Source organism: Lynx canadensis, chromosome C2 (genome assembly GCF_007474595.2).
Source record: "Lynx canadensis isolate LIC74 chromosome C2, mLynCan4.pri.v2, whole genome shotgun sequence".
Taxonomy (NCBI): Eukaryota; Metazoa; Chordata; class Mammalia; order Carnivora; family Felidae; genus Lynx; species Lynx canadensis.
Window position 1 is genome coordinate 91519269 of NC_044311.2, and position 18560 is coordinate 91537828.

General features: G+C 37.8%; 1 protein-coding gene across 6 annotated transcripts in view; it reads left to right on the top strand.

The window, feature by feature from the left end:
* The first annotated feature begins 8315 nt into the window (after positions 1–8315).
* Positions 8316–18560, top strand: part of GOLGB1 (golgin B1) — an 89492-nt gene continuing 79247 nt past the window's right edge. For 3 of the 6 annotated variants that reach the window (XM_030329457.1, XM_030329456.1, XM_030329458.1), the window contains exon 1: positions 8329–8449. The gene's annotated coding sequence lies outside the window, so the exon portion shown is untranslated. Of the gene's footprint in view, positions 8450–18560 lie in introns of all 6 variants that reach the window. The other 3 variants (XM_030329451.1, XM_030329452.1, XM_030329454.2) reach the window with 2 other exon arrangements.

Below are 18560 nucleotides of genomic sequence, written 5' to 3' on the forward strand. Positions count from 1 at the left end.
ATGTCAGGCTCTGCACTGATAGCGTGGAATCTGCTTGGGATTCTCTCTCTCTCTCTCTCTCTCTCTCTCTCTCTCTCTCTCTCTTCCTGCCCCTATCTCCTCTAAAAATAAATAAATAAACTGAAAAAAAAAGAAGCCACACCAGTGTCTGGCACATGGTCTGTACTTAGTAAATATTCATTGAATCAGTGTTGAGTAATTCCTCCTAGGAATTACTAGAAAATTCCTCCCAGGAGGAATTCCTAGGAGGAATTTTCTCCACTTTGATTTGAGATTCCTCATGCCCTTGGCTTTGGGTGCCTCAGGATAAGAGAGTCACCATTTCCTCCTCTATGACTTCCTCATATATTTGTAAATGCCCAATAATGATTCATATAGAAATGGTATCTGAGTTCTTATGGCATGAATGCTGCTTCTCCTCTACAAAATACCATGACTTCCTCCCCTGTGGAGACAAGCCCACTTGTCTGAGCCATTCCCCGCCCTTGCCTACCATGAATTCCAAGGTTTTTCTGCCTGGCACCACATGTTCCATGAAGTATCCAGAGCCTACTGATTCTGTGGGGAAGACTCTTAAAGTTAAAAGAGGACTCAATCAATTCTCCTGGAGCCTGGCCTATTCAGGGCTTTGAGTCAAATAGCTCTAGTATCTCTAGCCCCTGCAGACACAATAGGAGTTTTAACAGTGATCATTTCAGTTGTCAAAGGAGCAGCTTGTAGCCAGAGTATGGCTGGGAGACAACTTTGCCATCTCCTGGGTAAGGATGCCTAGCCTTTTTAGCTTTTCTGCTCTTCCATGAGCAAAGGTTGCTGCTTATTCCTGCCCACCTTTGGGCAAACTGGTGCTGCTTGAAGATACTTAGGTAGAACTGAAAGACAGGCATTGGGGCCTTAACATCAAGGTAGGAAAAGAAACTGGCAAGCTTCTGCATCCCTCAGGCATTTCTAATGTCTCTGAGAAGACTGGAAGCATAACATCAGCTCATTCCACACTAACAGTCCTTCCAAGACCCAACCTGCCATCCTTGCTTCCCATCCCGGAGCTCATCCAGCAGAAGCAAGGGGGCACCTGCAGCTCCACAGACGGAATAGATCCTCAAATCTCAATCTTTTCAATCCTCAAAGATAGATAATATGCAAAGACCGGTGGGAACCAGAGCCTGGATCTCGGCAAGAAAATACAAAATAAGGGCTGCTGTACATTCCAAGTTTTAAGGAGTTTTAAGGAATATAAAAGGACAAAACAAAAGCCATCAGATCTGGTCTCAGTTTTCCTAAAGCCGGCTCAGTTTCCACAGGGTCTAGTGCCTAATCAGGAGTGCTAACATTCCCAGAAAAGTCAGGAAACAAAAGTCCTCATTCCCATAGAGAGCCATCTATGGCATCTGTTGCTAGGAATCAGTTTTTGTAAAGAATGACCACCAACAGTGTTATGGAGACAAATGATCTGAAATCTACCCCATGTCATATTTGCCTCCTTGGGATACCAGAACAGAGCCTAAACAATTCACAGAGGAACAGTCCTTCTGTCCTCACCATAGGTGGGACACCAGTTCCATCTGCTTCAGATTCAGTCTGCAGGCAGGCTGACCCTACTCAAAAAATGGACACTGAAGTATGGACAGGTATATGTGTATTGCCCAGAGGAGACACCCAGGACTCATAACCTATGAGTGCCAGGAAATTCAGAGGAATTGTATTTCCTTAAGGTTTTGAGTATGGGTGTGTGGTACACTCTGGATCCTTCTGGGATTTTGCTGTTGTAGGGAGAAAATAATCAATAAGTGCTCTGTGGGGCAGGTATAAACAGATATTTTCATACAAAATTCAAATCTCATAATTTAGACTTTACTTCACCCCTAGGGCATCCTTATTAATGAGAATTTTATTTGATGAATGTATTTAAATATATCTCACAGAGACTGGCTATGTGAGAGGTCTGCACATTATCAAGGAACTGTTTCAGCTGTTGATGCAGGCTGCTGAGTGCCTCAGCCCTAAACAGCTGCAGTGGTACTCAGCAACATTCTCTTACTGATTGACCTCAATCGGAAAGAAACTCTTGGAGAGACTGCAGGGGATGTGTTCCAAACACCAGCTCATGTTGGACTCTGGAAAGGCTGCCCTGGCTCTATGGCTGTAACTGGGCTATTAGTTCCAGTGGCCTTGCTATGGGACCACCACTTGATTGCCCGCCCTGGCTTTGACCCTCTTTCTCTTCAAAGGCCCCATGAAACTCCCTTGAAAATAGCCATAGTCATATAGTACTTCTACTTCTGTAAATAGTAGCTTCAGCTAGAATAAATATGGAGAAAGAGAAGTCGTAATAACAAAGATAATCATAATTAGAGACTTTTTAAAAGCCTTAGTTAACTGGATTATGCAAGGTTTTTTTAACTGAAGTATAGTTGACACAGAATGTCACATTAGTTTCAGGTATACAACATAGTGATTCAACTTCTCTATATGTTATGCTATGCTCACCACAAGTGTAGCCACCATACAACTCTACTACAGTATCATTGACTATATTCCCTATGCTGTGTCTTTTATTCCTGTGGCTAATTCATTCCATAACTGGAAGCCTGTGCCTCCCAGTCCCTTCATCTATTTTTCCCATCTCTTCCCATCCCCTCTCCTCTGGAAGTCATTTACAAATACAGTTTGTTTTCTGTATTTGTGGGTCTTTTTCTGCTTTTTGTTTCATTGTTCATTTATTTTGTTTTTTAGATTCCACATAAAAGTGAAATCATATGGTATATATCTTTCTCTGACTTTTTTCACTTAGCATGATACCTTCTAGGTCCATTCATGTTGCCACAAATGGCAAGATCTCTTACACACACACACACACACACACACACACACACACACACACACACACACTATGCTAGTTTCTGAAAATCAGCTGGGAAGCATCCCATTTCTATACTCTGTGTAGATTATCTACTATAGCAAATATCTCTTCATTGAAAGTCCTAAAAGCATTTGCCTGTAAAACTATCCAGGCTGAAAAGTATACTTATTTGAAGAAAAATGTACAACTTCTCAATTTTTCTGTATGGTAATGGCCTGTCAGGTTTTTCTACTTTTTTTAAAAAGTCAAATTTGATAATATATGTACATGTACACACACATACTCCTTTATTTTTTTAGTAATTTTAGATTCACAGAAAAAATTGAGTAGCTATACAGTTTCATCTACTCACACCTCCATCTTCCTATCACCTAACAGTTTCTCCTTTTATTAACATTTTGCATTACTGTGGTACCTTTGTTGTAGCTGATGAAGCAATGTTGATACATCGTTAACTGAAGTGTACAGTTTAAAGTTCATTCTTTGTGTTATATAGTTCTATGGGTTTTTGACAAGTGAATGTCAAGTATCCACCATTACAGTGTCATACAGAATAGTTTCACTGTCTTAAAAAAGCCCCTGTGCTCCACCTGTTAATTCCACCATGCCCCTCAAAACCCCCGCCAACACCTGATCTTTTTACTATTTCTATAGTTTTGCCTTTTTTAGGTTGCCATATTGTTGGATCATACAGTATGCAGTCTTTTTAGATTGGCTTCTTTCACTTAGCAATACACATTTAAATTCCCTCCATGTCTTTTTGTGACTTGATAGCTTGTTTCTTTTTATCATTGAATGATATTCCATTGTATGGATGTACCACAGTTATCCGCTCACCTATTGAAGGACATCTTGGTTATTTCTAGGTTTTGGAAATGATAAATAAAGCTTCTATAAACATTTACATGCAAGTTTTTGTGTAGATGTAAGTTTTCACCAATATGAGTAAATACCTAGGAGTGTGTTTGCTGGATAGTGTGGTAAGTCAACATTTAGCTTTGTAAGAAATGGCCTAATTGTCTTCCAAAGTGGCTGTACAATTTTGAATCCCCACCATAAGTGAATGAGAGTTTCTGCTGCTCCACATCCTTGCCAGCATTTGATGTTGCCAGTGCTTTGAGTTTTTGCCTTTTTAATAAGTGTGTGGTGCTCAGTATTATTTTAATTTGCAATTCCCTACTGACATATGATGTTCAGCATCTTTTTATATGCTTATTTTCCATATGTATATTTCCTTTGTGAGGTGTCTGTTTAGATCTTTTGCTTACTTTTTAATTGGATTTTTTTTATTGTTGAGTTTCAGGAGTTCTTTGTATATTTTGGATACCAGTCCTTTATCACATAGGTGTTCTGCAAGTATTTCTCCCAGTCTGTGGTTTGCCTTTTCATTCTCTTAGCAGAGCCTTTCAGAAGTTTTTCATTTTAATCAAGTCCAACTTATCATATCAGCCCCCCACCCCTGCCAACACACAGACACACAGACACACAGACACACACACCCATGGATCATGCTTTTGGTGGTGTATCTAAAAAGTCATTGCCATGGGTATCTGGGTGGCTCAGTCAGTTAAACATCTGACTCTTGGTTTTGGCTCAGGTCATGATCTCACAGTTCATTGGATCAAGCCCCGCATCAGGCTTTGCACTGACAGTGGAGGAGACTACTTGGGATTCTCTCTCCCTCTCTCTCTGCCCCTCCCCCATGCATGCATGTGATCTCTCTCAAAATAAATAAATAAACTTAAAAAGAAGTCATTGCCAAATCCAAAGCCATCCAGATTTTCTTTTAATACTGGAATTTTTATAGCTTTGCATTTTACATTTAGGTCTGTTATCCATTTGAGTTAATTTTTGTGAAAGGTTGAAGTCTGTGTCTATATTCTTTTTTTTTTTTTTTTTTTGCATATGGGTGTCTAATTGTTCCAGCACCACCTGTTGAAAAGACATTTCTCCATAAAATTACCCTTGCTCCTTCATCAAATCTCAGTTGGCTATACTTGTGTGGGTCTACTTTGGGGCTCTCTATTCTGTTCCATTGATCTATTCTTTCTCCATTACCACACCATCTTAATGACTATAGCTTTACAGTAAGTCTTGAAGGCAGCTAATATCAGTCCTCCAACTTTGTCTTCCTCCTTCTTTTCCCACCAACATCTCATCCAACCTCTCCTTCTTCTTTATTCTCTATTCTGTGGTTAATCCAGGTTTTCATTTCCATATAAACTTTAGAATTCATTTTTTTTGATATTCACAAAATAACTTCTTATCCATGAACATGAAATATTTCTATTTACCTAGCTGTTTTATTTCTTTCATCACAATTTTATGGTTTGTCTCATAAAGCTCCTGTACATGTTTGTTAGATTTATGTCTAGGTCTTTCTTTCTTTCTTTTGGTGCTAATATAAATAGCATTGTGTTTTTAATTTTAAATTCCAATTGTACATTGTTATTGTAAGAAAAACAATTGATTTTTGTACATTAACTATTTATCCTGCAACCTTACTATAATTGCTTATTAGTTCCAGGTGTGGTTTTTTTGTTGTTGCTTTTTTTTTGTTTGTTTGCTTCTTAGTTTATTAGGGATTTTCTACATATAAAATCATGTTCTGCAAACAAAATGTTTTATTTCTTTCTTCCCAATCTGTGTATCTTGTCTTACATTAGTTGGGAATTCCAGTACAATGTTGAATAGGAATGGTGAGAGAGGATGCCCTTGCCTTATTCCCAGTCTTAGGGGGAAAAACATCTCATTTTCACCAGTTAGAATAATGTTAGCTGTGGGCTTTTTGTAGATATTCTTTATCAGATTCAGGCAATTCCCTTCTATTCCTAGTTTTCTCAGGGTTTTTTGTTTATTTGTTTTTTTGCATGAATCGCTGTTGAATTTTGTCAATTTTTTCTGCATTGATGTAATTGTGTGATTTTATATTTTTTGTGTATTTATTTACACATCAAAGTTTCTATTTATCAAGAAATTATTTTTATTTATCTGATTTTAAGATTTATTGGCATAGTTATACATCAGACTCTTGTAAATTTAAACACTTGTTCACTTAACAATTATTTATTGAACATGTACTCTGTTGAAGATTATGTTAGGTATGGAGAAGACATTAATAAATAAATCTGTATGAAAGTTTTAGGATAAGTTTGCATTTCGCATAAGGGATGGTGAGAGAGAATAAGGGGAAAGGACTGGAACAAAGAAGCCAACAGGGAATTGGGCAATTGTAAATCAGACAGGATGTGACATTTCTTGCCTCCCAACTTTTTCTCACCACACTATTAATTGAGGAATGGTCACTCTTTAAGGGACAGCTGAGTGATTATAGACTTCTGCAGTCCCTAACTGAGTTCAGAACAATATCCCTTATCATAAAATAGCACACACTACATCATGACCTACTCTTTGTCTACCTGTTCGTAGTACTCATGTCGTTCCTTAAACAGTCCATGCACATGCTGCTCCATCTGCCTCCACTGCTCTTTACCCTCTTATCCGATGGGTCAACTCCTAATTATCTTTTATTACCTTGATCACTCTCTCAGGGCCTGAACTGTTTCCATTAAATTGCATTCTAAATTATATCCAGTCTTTCAGTGCCCTTTGAAATAAAACCTCAGTTTAGCTCTTTAACCTCCACCCAGTATTATTCTTTCATTTCCCTAGAGTTCACTGTAATTCTCACTGAATGGCCAGTCTGTACTGACCCAAGAATGAAGGGCAGAGCCCTAAGAAGACCTACTATACAGACAATTTTCTAATTTCTTCTCCTATAAAAGTTTCATGACATTAAAACTAGAAGATCTTTTCTAAGGCTGAATGTGGAAGCAAGAAAGTATGGAGAAAGACAATGTGCAAGGGAGTAACTCAATAGCACTCCAAGCAGATGGTTTCTATTTTCTCTGAGACAGTAGCAAGTTCATCTGCCAGGAATGTGAGGAGGGTGTTAAAAGTTCCAATAACTGTTGTGGAAATGAGAAAGGAAGCTGAATACACACTAAAGATTCAGGAGAGTGCCGAAGATGGAGTGAAATTGGAAACTGAATGTGTAGAAGTAACCACCTCCCTGAGGTCAAATTTTCTTCTGCACCATTCTGTGCTCCAAAAGGTAGGAGTGAAGACTGGTGGTTGCACTGATCCAGGCTTTGCTGGGTGGGCAGTCAGGGAAAATGAGAATATAATGTACTGATGAAGTAACACAGCTGTGGCATTTGATAGCTACTTCAAATCCTGGTTCTGCCCCTCAATATGTGAATTTATGCAAATTACTTAATCCTTTTAAGCCTTAACGTGTCCAATGAAAAATGGCGACAATCATTTGTACTTCACTGATTCAAAAGATACTGAGTGCCCTACTGCATACTGTTCTTGGACCTGGAGATACAGCTGAGATCAAAAGAGACAAAAATTCCTGTCTTTTGGAAGTAAACATTTACAGAGAAGAGAAAAAACAAAGACAACAAAGGGTTTAGGGAAAAAATAAGCAGAGAAGGGGTAAAGTACATGCAGGAGACTGCTATGAAAGGTGAGTAGCCAGCAAAGCGCTTAGTGAGCTGATGTTTGAACCTGAACGAGTTATGTGAGTTAAGGTGAGGATTCATATAGTGGGCTAGCAATAAATTCAAACTAATAGTCTTGCTGTCAAAAGACTTCCTGAAATCAAGGGAGCTGGCTTTCCCCCCTTTCCTTAGAAGCTTAAGGAGAGCACGCATGATTTGGGTGACTACTATTGGAGCTTCTCACTTCCAGACCTGAGTCCTCAAATATCACCTCTCGCTGAAGTGCCAGCTCAAGTGCCACTTAAGAGGCACTTTCCTAACACTATTCACTCTTCTCTCACTCACGTCGAGATATCTCTGATTCTCTTTCATAAAGCCGCCAGGTTCTATCCAAGTTCTATCAGTAAATTGTTACTTGTCTTTGGGTGACTCACTTTAATCCGGGTCTCATTTTTCATCAATAAAATGAAAAGATCATATTAGACGACCTACTTTCCGACTCTTACTATTTTATGATTCTAAGAGTAAAACCCACATCCCCACTCCCTTCTCACAGCTCATTCAACAATCCTGTCACAGCTGGTATCCGCAGTACCGGACTACGCAAAAACCCAAGCCATAGCGTGGGTCAGTCACCATCAACACTACAGAAGAACTCGGGCCAAGTGGCCCACCCATTTCACAGCGTTAACACCTGACCCTCCCCAGAACGCCCGCCCTCCGGGCATTTCCGGTTTCCCGCAGATCTTCTTCCGGAACACTTGCTCACGTCTGACTCCGCCCCCCCTCCATTCGTTAAAGACCATTGGCTCTTTCTTTGAGGAAGAAGAGAATTTCCTAATGTTGATTGGTTTCCGTCATTGTTGATGGGTTAGTTACAAACAAGGCGTGCCTGGTCTCCCTGGTAACGCTCTGCCAACAGCTCTGATTGGTTCTTGTCCTAATCCCATCTTCCGTCCCAACTGCGAGTGGTTGAGTCCCTTGACGGGGCGCGGCGGTGGTAGGTGTCGCGTACGGGATTCCCGAGCTGACGTGGCTTAAATTTGGGAGGGGGGCAGCTGGCGCCTCCGGCCGCAGCCTCTTCCAGGTGAGTGAGGGATACTCCCCAACTCCTCCCTTCTTTGAGTCTTTTAACGGTCACCCCTCCGCAGGGGCTGCCGAAGCGGCCACACTCGGGTCCCCTCCCTGCCCCTCCTCTTCCTATTCCGTCCTGGATCCAGCCCTACACACGCCTCCCTTCACCTACCAGGCCTAGTTCTAGTTGCCCACATGCCAGCTGGCCTTTTGGAAGGGCTTTGGGGGTCTCACTGTGCGGCCTCGGGGCACATATGCGCGGTCTGCTCCCTCCCCAGGACGTTTCTTCTCCCGGAGCGACGGAGAGGGCTCTCGGGTCAGCCCTGTCCTCTCGGCCTTGTTCCCTGAGCGGCCTGTTCAGGCCGCCCTGGGTTCGCAGTGGCTGACGTCGGAGAAAACCTGTCTGGCCCCTGCGCTCAGGTTCTAAACTTAGTTTCCGGAAAGGGAAGCGGGACCCAAAGGAATGAAAGCTCTTGAGGGCGGAGATCACAGAAACGGTGGAGATAAAATGCAAAAAGGGACCTGGCAAAAGATCCTGCTAATGAGTTGCTGGTGAGATTTGGAGAGAGGAATAATCTTTGCGACGCCTTCAGCACTAAAATCCCAGGAATCAGCGGTAGACATACTGTTAGAGAATCCTGAAGAAAGTTCTGGAGGAAAAAGAAGATTTGGTGCTGTGGAGGATATTTATCTGCTTAAGGGGAGTGGTGTGTGGGAGTGCGAAGAGGAGAGTGAGTTCCTTGACAAATGAGGAATATATTTGTCCGACTTATTTTAAGAGTTCCATTTGGTCTGTGGGGAAAGGACAGTTTAAGTGTAGGACAGAGATATTTAAAATCACTGGATAAGTACTTTCACTTTTGGCGATAGTTGGAAGCTTTCTGAACTCTTAAAGAACCTTACGGTTCTTTTTGCAAGATGGCAGTGGAGAACTCCTTACAGACAGGCTTGGAGGCCTTTCCAGAAACACGAAGTAATTAAAATTTGCATGGTCAGAATGACTATGAATGGTCAAACCCAGTAAACATTAACCTGGAAATGGCAGGATTTGGTCATGGAATAGATATAGGAAGAAGTTGAAGAGAACTAAAAAGTTGCAACCATTATACACTGACAGTTTCACAACTTTTACTTTTTATCCCTTGACCATGTACTTTTACTTAAATGCTTTCCTCTTCACTGCATTAACTTCGTTTGACCACATCAGTAGTTCCTAAACATTTTTACACACCCTATCAGTAGAACGTTTTTCAACAAGCATATTCCAAATATGTTATATTTAATTATGGATACCATATGCATAGCACAGTAAACATATACAAAAACGTATTTAAAAGGATGAAAAAAAAATCTTGCCTACTCTCCAGGACACTCCTAACCCAATTTGGGGACCATTATAAAGTTTGTTTATTTTGCAAGAAGGCTGTTTACATTTCTAAGGATCTACAGACTGGATGGAGAAAACTTTTTTTTTTTTTTTTTTTGAGGTCCTCCATTCTTCTGGAATGGGACCTCCTAGAAATCCTCTTTAGGCGATCCTTTTTCCCTCTGCTTGAGTCTTAAAGTTCCCCTTTCTTTTTCCCTTTTGCATTAATGGATTAATTAAAAGGATGTCGATTTTATCCATTTATAAAAATAATAAATCATTCATAAACTTCTCTTGGTTAAATACTGTTAGGAATAAATTATTTGGAACACATCTCACCACTGATCGTCACATACCAGTCTGTTGTTAGGAACCACTATATAAAAGGAGGTTAGGCTCTCTAATACTATATTTTTAATTCAGCCATGTAAAAATCAGCAATATGTCCTTTAGGTAAGTTGAAATTCAACACAAAAGGGTATAATATAAAAACAAAAATCTCTTTCTCCCCTATCTACTGGCCTTTTTCTCATTCCCTACTTCCCAGAAGTAAGCATTGTAAATAATTTGTTTCTTCTTAAGAAACTTTCTGATCAGACTCAAGCACTTACCTAATTCTATCCCCCTCCTATTTCTTTCCCACAAGTGGAGTCATGATACACATACTATTCTATACCTTTCTTTTGCCTCTTGATACTATAAGATATTTTTTTCTATCCATAAGTATGAAAGTACCTCATTCTTTTAAAAGGCTATACAGCATGTCCTTGTAGAAATGTCAAAATGTACTTAGTGTGTTCCCTATTGATGGACATTGGATTGTATTTATTAGGCATCACAAACACTGCTGTAGTGAATATATAAGTATATGAGTGCTCTCATGGCCCCAGCCCTAATTTCAGCCCCAGTGATTAATGTTGGGTGATGAGGTTACTCACAAAATAGATTCTTTTTTGTATATCTCCATCAGCCAAGAAGCTTTATGGTGCTCTGTGATTAGTTAAAATATATAATCTCTCTTATGTTGTAGTTTACAAACCTTAAAACTGGGGATATTGATAGTACCTCCTTGTTGGGGTTGTTTTAATAATAAAAAAGTAAAGTAATGAGGATATATAAGTTTTTATATGTAAAGCTATTGAAATAATAGTGCATAGTACTGCTTATATAAATTATATCTACCATTTACTTCTAAATTTGTTAATGAAAACAGTTTTTTGTGTCATGAAAATTAGCTTTTCATTTTGTAATTGTAAAGTTATATCATAATATTGGATATGTTTTTTCCAGCTATATAGCACCATTTCCTCTCAGTTCCTCAAACCAATTGAAAATCACTTTGAGAATTAAGGAATTAAGGAAAACTACCCAGGCTCAACCAAGTACACTTTAAATAAATTTGAGGAGTGACTTGGAGATCTCACCATTTTCTGTGGGAAAATGTGATTTAAATTCCAAAGCAGATGTGTACCCAGGCATGCACTATCTTCAATTATTTATTTTTTTAATTTTCCTATGCATTTTGTACTAAGTTTTCTGTGGTTAGGGACATTACTTATATTTCTTTTTATGCTTTTGTGGCTCCTGGCATTATGCTCCATGCCAAGTAGGTACTTTGAAAATAATTATTTATAGCAAGCAGTGAAGACTTTGCAAAAATAATACTTATTAAATTTCTAGTGCCACCTCAACAGACGAGTGTTGAGATCCTGTGGCAGTGTTTGTGGAAGGTGTAGCTAGCATTGACTTGAAAGATTGTTTTATTTGCCTGTTTTATTGAAGGCTGGCCTTGGCATGAAGCCCTGATTTTTTTTCTTTTCCCAAATTGCTACTCATAATTCTGGTGCTTTATAAAACAATAGCAAGAGCATTTTTTTGTCCCAGCAGTCACACATATTCCTTACATGAATTTATTACAGTGAACATGAATATTTTCCCCCATTTGTCCATTTCTGTCCTACAGTGAGCCTAAACAGAGGGGTAGATCCATCTTTCTTCATTTGGCTTAAGCATGACTACTTTGTCTCTTTTGCCCTCAAGTTCTCAACCTTTCAACTACATAAAGCACTTAACTGTGCCTGAGATACGCTTCCCAATTACATTTCCACATTTTCCTTTTATGTTGACAGCCATACAAATCACTCTTGAATCATGGAGTCATAGTACTGGGCGTTAGAATATTTGTCAGTCTTCTTCACTTGAAGATGAGGAAACTGTGAGGTAACTTACCCAGCATAGTACAGCCTCTTTGTGTTGGAGCCAGAACTGAAGGCTCAGTTCCTGGCTCCCAGTTTGGTGCTTGTTCCACTACTTCCTTTCTCATGGACCTGTCCGATTATTGTATCAATCTATGAGAAACTCCTTTTACTTTGACCTGAAATGGTATATCCTTTATACTGATCTTTCCTTTCTTAAAATGTACATATTTTTAAATGGTTATGTGAGGAAAGTAACCTATTTTTCATTTGAAGAGCTTTTTATCTTATTCACTAATGCTTTTTTTTTTTTTATTTTAAAAAATTTTTTTTTCAACGTTTATTTATTTTTGGGACAGAGAGAGACAGAGCATGAACAGGGGGAGGGGCAGAGAGAGAGGGAGACACAGAATCGGAAACAGGCTCCAGGCTCTGAGCCATCAGCCCAGAGCCCGACGCGGGGCTCGAACTCACGGACCGCGAGATCGTGACCTGGCTGAAGTCGGACGCTTAACCGACTGCGCCACCCAGGCGCCCCCAGTAATGCTTTTTTAGTAGAGATACTTTGAAATGTATTCATTTCTCTTGAGTGTCAGTTTTCTTTATCTTAAAATGGCAATGATGATGATACTGATCTTGCAGATTTTGTGAGAATTATAGAGAAATTTGTATAAAGTACATATTGCTCAATAATTATTTCCAATAATATTATCATGATCCTGTGTTCATTTGTATGTATCTTCATGTGCAGTAATTTTCAGTAGGCTGCTGGTGGAGACACACCCTTCTCAGGAGGATGAATCAAAATCTCATGCATGGCAGTGGTGGATACCAATGGTGGGGAGAGTTTGAGAAAACATTTGGGATTTTAATTGTATATTTGGGGAAAAAAAAAACAAAAACAACTTTCCCAACAGAAATTACATATCCCTCACAGTCTTCTTGGCTAATGGTGATATACAAAAGACTTGCTTTAGGGCATACCACCTTCGGTATACATGTGTGCATACGTTTGGCCACAGATGATAACACGTTTTACATTTCTCTAAAGGTCCTATGGTTCTAAAATGGTTGGGAATGTTGCCACAATGTCTGAATTCTCACTACTTTCTATTTAGCCCTAAAGGTAGTAGCAGAAGCAAGCAGTAGAATCCAAGCTAGTTAGAGCAGAAAGTGTGAGTACGAACAGAAGGACTATGATAGAGGTGGGTTGAGGGTTGGTTTGAGAATCTGAAGTGAAAATGATGGAAAGTGGCCAGTGATTGAGGTATATTTATAGGTCATGGTGTGTGACCAAGCCAGGGGTTAAGTTGAGTAACTCTGTTATAGACGGCTCTAGCTGTTAATTGATTTTTTAAAAGACCTTTTTATTGTAAAATAAAACTCAAGAAGAAAAAAACACACACACCAAAAGACATATAGCTTGATGAATTATTAGGAGGTAAACATTCTTATCATAACTGTAAGGTCAAGAAATCTAACTTTGTCAGTCATCTGAGAAACTCCTCCATTTGCTCTCTCCTTCCTTTCACAGTAATCACTTCCTTGTGGTTTCTCTATGGTTTTATCACCCAAATGTGAATCTTTTCCCTCCCTTCCCCCCTTTTTAACTCAGTGTCTCCTAAGTCCTTTCCTTATAATTTTTGTTGAAGAACTTAGACTTTTTGACCTGTGGAGTTTCCCACACTCTGAGAATTTCACTTTCATGGGGCAATTCAGCATATTCCTGTATCCTTTGCGTTTCCTACAAATTGGCAGCTGGATCCAGAGGCTTCACCAGACTGAGGTTTGATCTCTTTGTCAAGACTATAGATGGTGATAGAGTCTTTCATCAGAAGGTTCCTATATCTGGTTTTGTTCTTTTTGTTGTTATCAGCTATTGATGTTCAATGTCTACATCCATGAATTCATAAGGAGTTGCAAAATAGTAGACTAAATATTCCAGTTCTACCATTTTGTTTTCATTTGATAGCTGAAATATTTTATATGGATATGGATCCCCTTATCTACTATTTGGTTCCTGAATGGTAAAGTTCAAATAGAAAAGTCAAGATAAATCCTTGACTTTGTTAGTTTTCAAGATACTTAGTTTACCTGATGAGTTTAATATGAACTTGTGGATTGAAGTATTTTTGGTGGGTTTCAATCCATTGCAATTGATATTCTTCTTAGAAACTCACTTGTACTTTGGCCTGTGAGAACCTTCTCAATTTGGATCCTGGGTCCTTTTTTTGTTGTTTTTTGTTTTTGTTTTTTTTTTTTAGGAAAAAATGAAATTCACTTTTATTAATGAAGATATCATTGTGTATACTAAATTTACAAAGAAAAATCTATCAAAAACCACATAGAACTAATGGGTACATTTAAGAAGGTCACATGAGGGGCGCCTAGGTGGCGCAGTCGGTTAAGCGTCCGACTTCAGCCAGGTCACGATCTCGCGGTCCGTGAGTTCGAGCCCCGCGTCGGGCTCTGGGCTGATGGCTCAGAGCCTGGAGCCTGCTTCCGATTCTGTGTCTCCCTCTCTCTCTGCCCCTCCCCCGTTCATGCTCTGTCTCTCTCTGTCCCAAAAATAAATAAACGTTAAAAAAAAAAAAAAAAAAAAAAAAATAAAAAAAAAATAAAAAAAAAAAAAAGAAGGTCACATGATACAAGGTCAATATGGAAACATAAATTATATTTGTATGTAGAGCAACTATTTGGAAAATAATAGTAAAACAATATTAGAGTAGAATAAAAAATTTAAATACATAGGGATAAATTCAACAAAGTATGTGTAAACCCTGTACTATTAAAATTATAAAAAAAATACTGACAGAAATTTTAAAAGACCATAATAAATCCCTGTTTCTGGATTATAAAACTGGATCACATATTGGTTTTTTTTTTTCCCCCAGGTCCTTTTGACATGACTCTAGTTAGCCTTTGATTGCTTCCTTGCTATTTGTATGACAAGATGTTTTAGGCTTATTGTGTACATTTCCTATTTCAGAACAGGAATTAGCCATTTCTCTAAGAAGCTCTCCTACTTAAAAAATTTTTTAATGGAGAATAGTATTGCAAGACCCCAATCTAGCACTAGAGATGTTCATTGCCTCTCAGTTTATCATTATTTTTAAGTCTTTTCAGTGGACAGAGCTAGGAAAATAGATGTACTGAGGTAAAATGCCTTATAAGTTTATACTGATGCTTTCAACTCAAATCCAAGATCAGTTTTTATCTTGAGGTTCTTAATGTCTTCTGTTTTACACCTGTATTACCTTTTTTCACATTGAAAATATTATAGAATTACTATGCCTGTTAATTGCTCAGTTATTGCACTTTAATTCCACATGGTACATGTGGTACTTGTCAAGGAATAATAATACTAATACAGTCACCACTAATGTTGGTTATTGAAAATAGTTCTAAAGGGTTTTTTTTTTTTTTGCATATATGATTCACATTCTTCCCAGGTTTTCTTCATGGTAGCCCTATATATTGTTAGAGCATGTAATTATTTAATATTATGCTCTCTCCATACCAGTGTTAGTTCTACAAATAACTATATATTTAGTGCTTACCACCAGTCTTTATGATGATGTTTAATCATTTTGGTCATCTCAAGCTTTCTCTTTAGTAGGTGCCTTAGGAAATGTTCGTGGGAAAATTTTTCATGAATTTTCTTGCATGCTTTTAACATTCTCTCTGTGCTTTTTATATCAAAAATGAAGGTCATTTTTGCTGAAAATAAAATCCTTGGCTCACATTTTCTTTCCCTGAATATCTCAAATGTGGAACTGTAGGATATTTTTCCTGGCAAAAACATTATAAAAAGTCTGATATTATTATTATTATTATTATTATTATTATCATTAGACAAGTCACATGATCTTTTGACCTAAATCTTAAAGATTATTTTTAAGTCCATTAGTTTTACTAGAATGTCTTCTTGGTCATTATGGGTTGATAACCCCTGCTACATGGTAGACTCTTTCAATATGTAGCTTCAAAGTTCAAAATTTAAAATTTCAGTTAAATGCTTTTCAGTTTTAGCTTTTTGTGTCTTTTCTGTAACTTTGGTTACAGAAACTTTGGTTTTCTTCTGCAGGGAATTTGATTGTCCACGTGCTTATCATCAGTCTTTATTACTTTCTTCTGGTTCCCTTTGTATTGATTACCTTTAAAAATTTTTTTAAGAATAAAAAAATTTTTATTGGGATGCCTGGGTGGCTCAGTTGGTTAAGCGTCTGGCTCTTGGTTTCAGCTTAGGTCATGATCTTGGGGTCATGAGATTGAGCCCCAAGTCGGGCTCTGCACTGACAGTGTGGAGCCTGCTTGGAAGTCTCTGTTTCCCTTTCAGTATGACCCTCCCCTACTCACACATGTGCCTCCCACCACTAAATAAATAATAAATAAACTTAAATAAAAAAATTATTAGGAATAATTTTAGGTTTACTATAGAAAATATGTAGACAGTTTAGAGTCAACTATACTCCTGACAAAGTGAATTTGTCAAAACTAAGAAACCAGTGATGATTCATAACTAACCTCCATACTTTCTTTTAATTTCATTAGTTTCAACATTAATGTCCTTTTTTCTGTTCCAGGATCAAATTATAGGACATCACATTGTATTTAGTTCATTCCTTTTTCTTTCTTTTTAAAAATTAAGATAAGTGTAGAGTCATATGCACTTGTAATGAAATAATACAGAAAGATCCCTTGTACACTTTGTCTTGTTTCTCTCAAAGTTTAAAATTTTATAAAACTATTGTGTAATATCACAACCAGGATACTAACATTAATGCACTCCCACCTTTATATGTGTGTGTGTAAGTTCTATACAACTTTATCACCTATCTAGGTTCACGTATCCACTGCTACAGTTAAGATATCAAATAGTTCCAACACAAGAACACCTTCTGTTGCTTTTTTATAACTTCAGCCACCTCCTGACTTTTTGCTTCCAAACCCTCCATAAGCATGGGCAACCACTGATCTGTCTTCCATTTCTAAAATTTTGTGACTTCAAAAATATTATATAGGTGTAGGATTATATAGTATGTAACTTTTGGAAAATTGGCTTTTTTTTCATTCAGCAGGAGATTCATCGAAATTATTGGTTTGTTCCTTTTGATTGCTGTGTAGTGTTCTATGGTATGTATATACCACAGTTTGTTTAACCATTTTCTTGTCAAAGGACTTCTTTGCTGATTACAGTTTGGGGCTCTTACAATTGAAGCTACTATGAACATCCATGTACAGGTTATTGCGTGAATTTAAGATTTCGTTTCTCTGAGACAAATGCCTAAGAGTAAAATTGCTGGGTCATAAGGTAGTTGCATGTTTAGTTTACAGGTAATTTCTTTTTGATTTATAAAATTATCCTTTATCTTAACTTTCTTTTTTCCTTAAGGCATGACTTATGAATGTTCATTTTCCTGGGTATTTTTTGTTTGTTTTAGTTTTATCTCATTTCCAAAATGATTTTTAAAACTTTTCAATTATTTCTTGAGTTTCCTCTTCAGTTTTGGGTTTTTCTACTGGGGAAGGTAAATTGATAAATATATTTGTTTTAATTTATTTCAAATCAAAGAAAACCTATACATGTGTTCAGCCAAGTTTGCATCATAGAACAACCTATCAAAGTTTAATCTTTCTTTTGTAAAAGTAAATATGATACATATCTCTATCATATACTTAACTATTTGTGCTCTGGTGTGCTCTTAGTTGGTGTATAAAAATGTATCAATTATAGTTAGCTATTAATTTTTGTTAACAAAATGTTAATATTGGAAATAGATATTGTCATTGTTATTTTTGAGCTTTATTGAGGTATAATTGACAAAAATCTACATGTCTAAAGTACACAATGTAATATTCTGCTATACATAGACATGTTAAATGATGACCTCAATCAAGCTAATTGAAATATGGAAAGTACCCATCACCTCACATAATTACCATTTTGTGTGTGTGGTGAGAACATTTAAGATGTACTCTGTTAGCAAATTTCAGGTATACAGTACAGTGGGTTTTTAAAAAAATATTTATTTATTTTTGAGAGGGAAAGAGTGAGCAAGCTGAGGAGGGGCCAAGAAAGAGGAAGACAGAAGATCTGAAGCAGGCCCTGTGCTGACAGCAGAGAGCTCTATGTGGGGGTTCACTTGAACCACCCAGGTGCCCCAATACAGAGTTTTAAAAAAAATGTTTGTTTATTTTGAGAGAGAGAGGGAGAGAGAGAGAGAGAGAGAGAGAGAGAGAGAGAGAGAGAGAGAGAATATGAGTGTCAAGCAGGCTCCACGCTCAGCATGGAGCCCAATGTGGGGCTCAATCACAGGAATGCAAGGTCATGACCTGAGCGTATATCAAGAGTTGGATGCTTAATCGACTGAGCCACTCAAGTGCCCCTCAATACAGTGTTATTAACTGTAGTCACCATGCTGTACATTAGATCTCCAGAATTTATTCATTCTGCATAACTGAAAGTTTGTACCCTTTAACAAATATCTCTTTATTTCCCTTACCCACTTTTCCTTGGCAACCACTATTTTACTGTCTGCTTCTACAAGTTTGACTTTTTT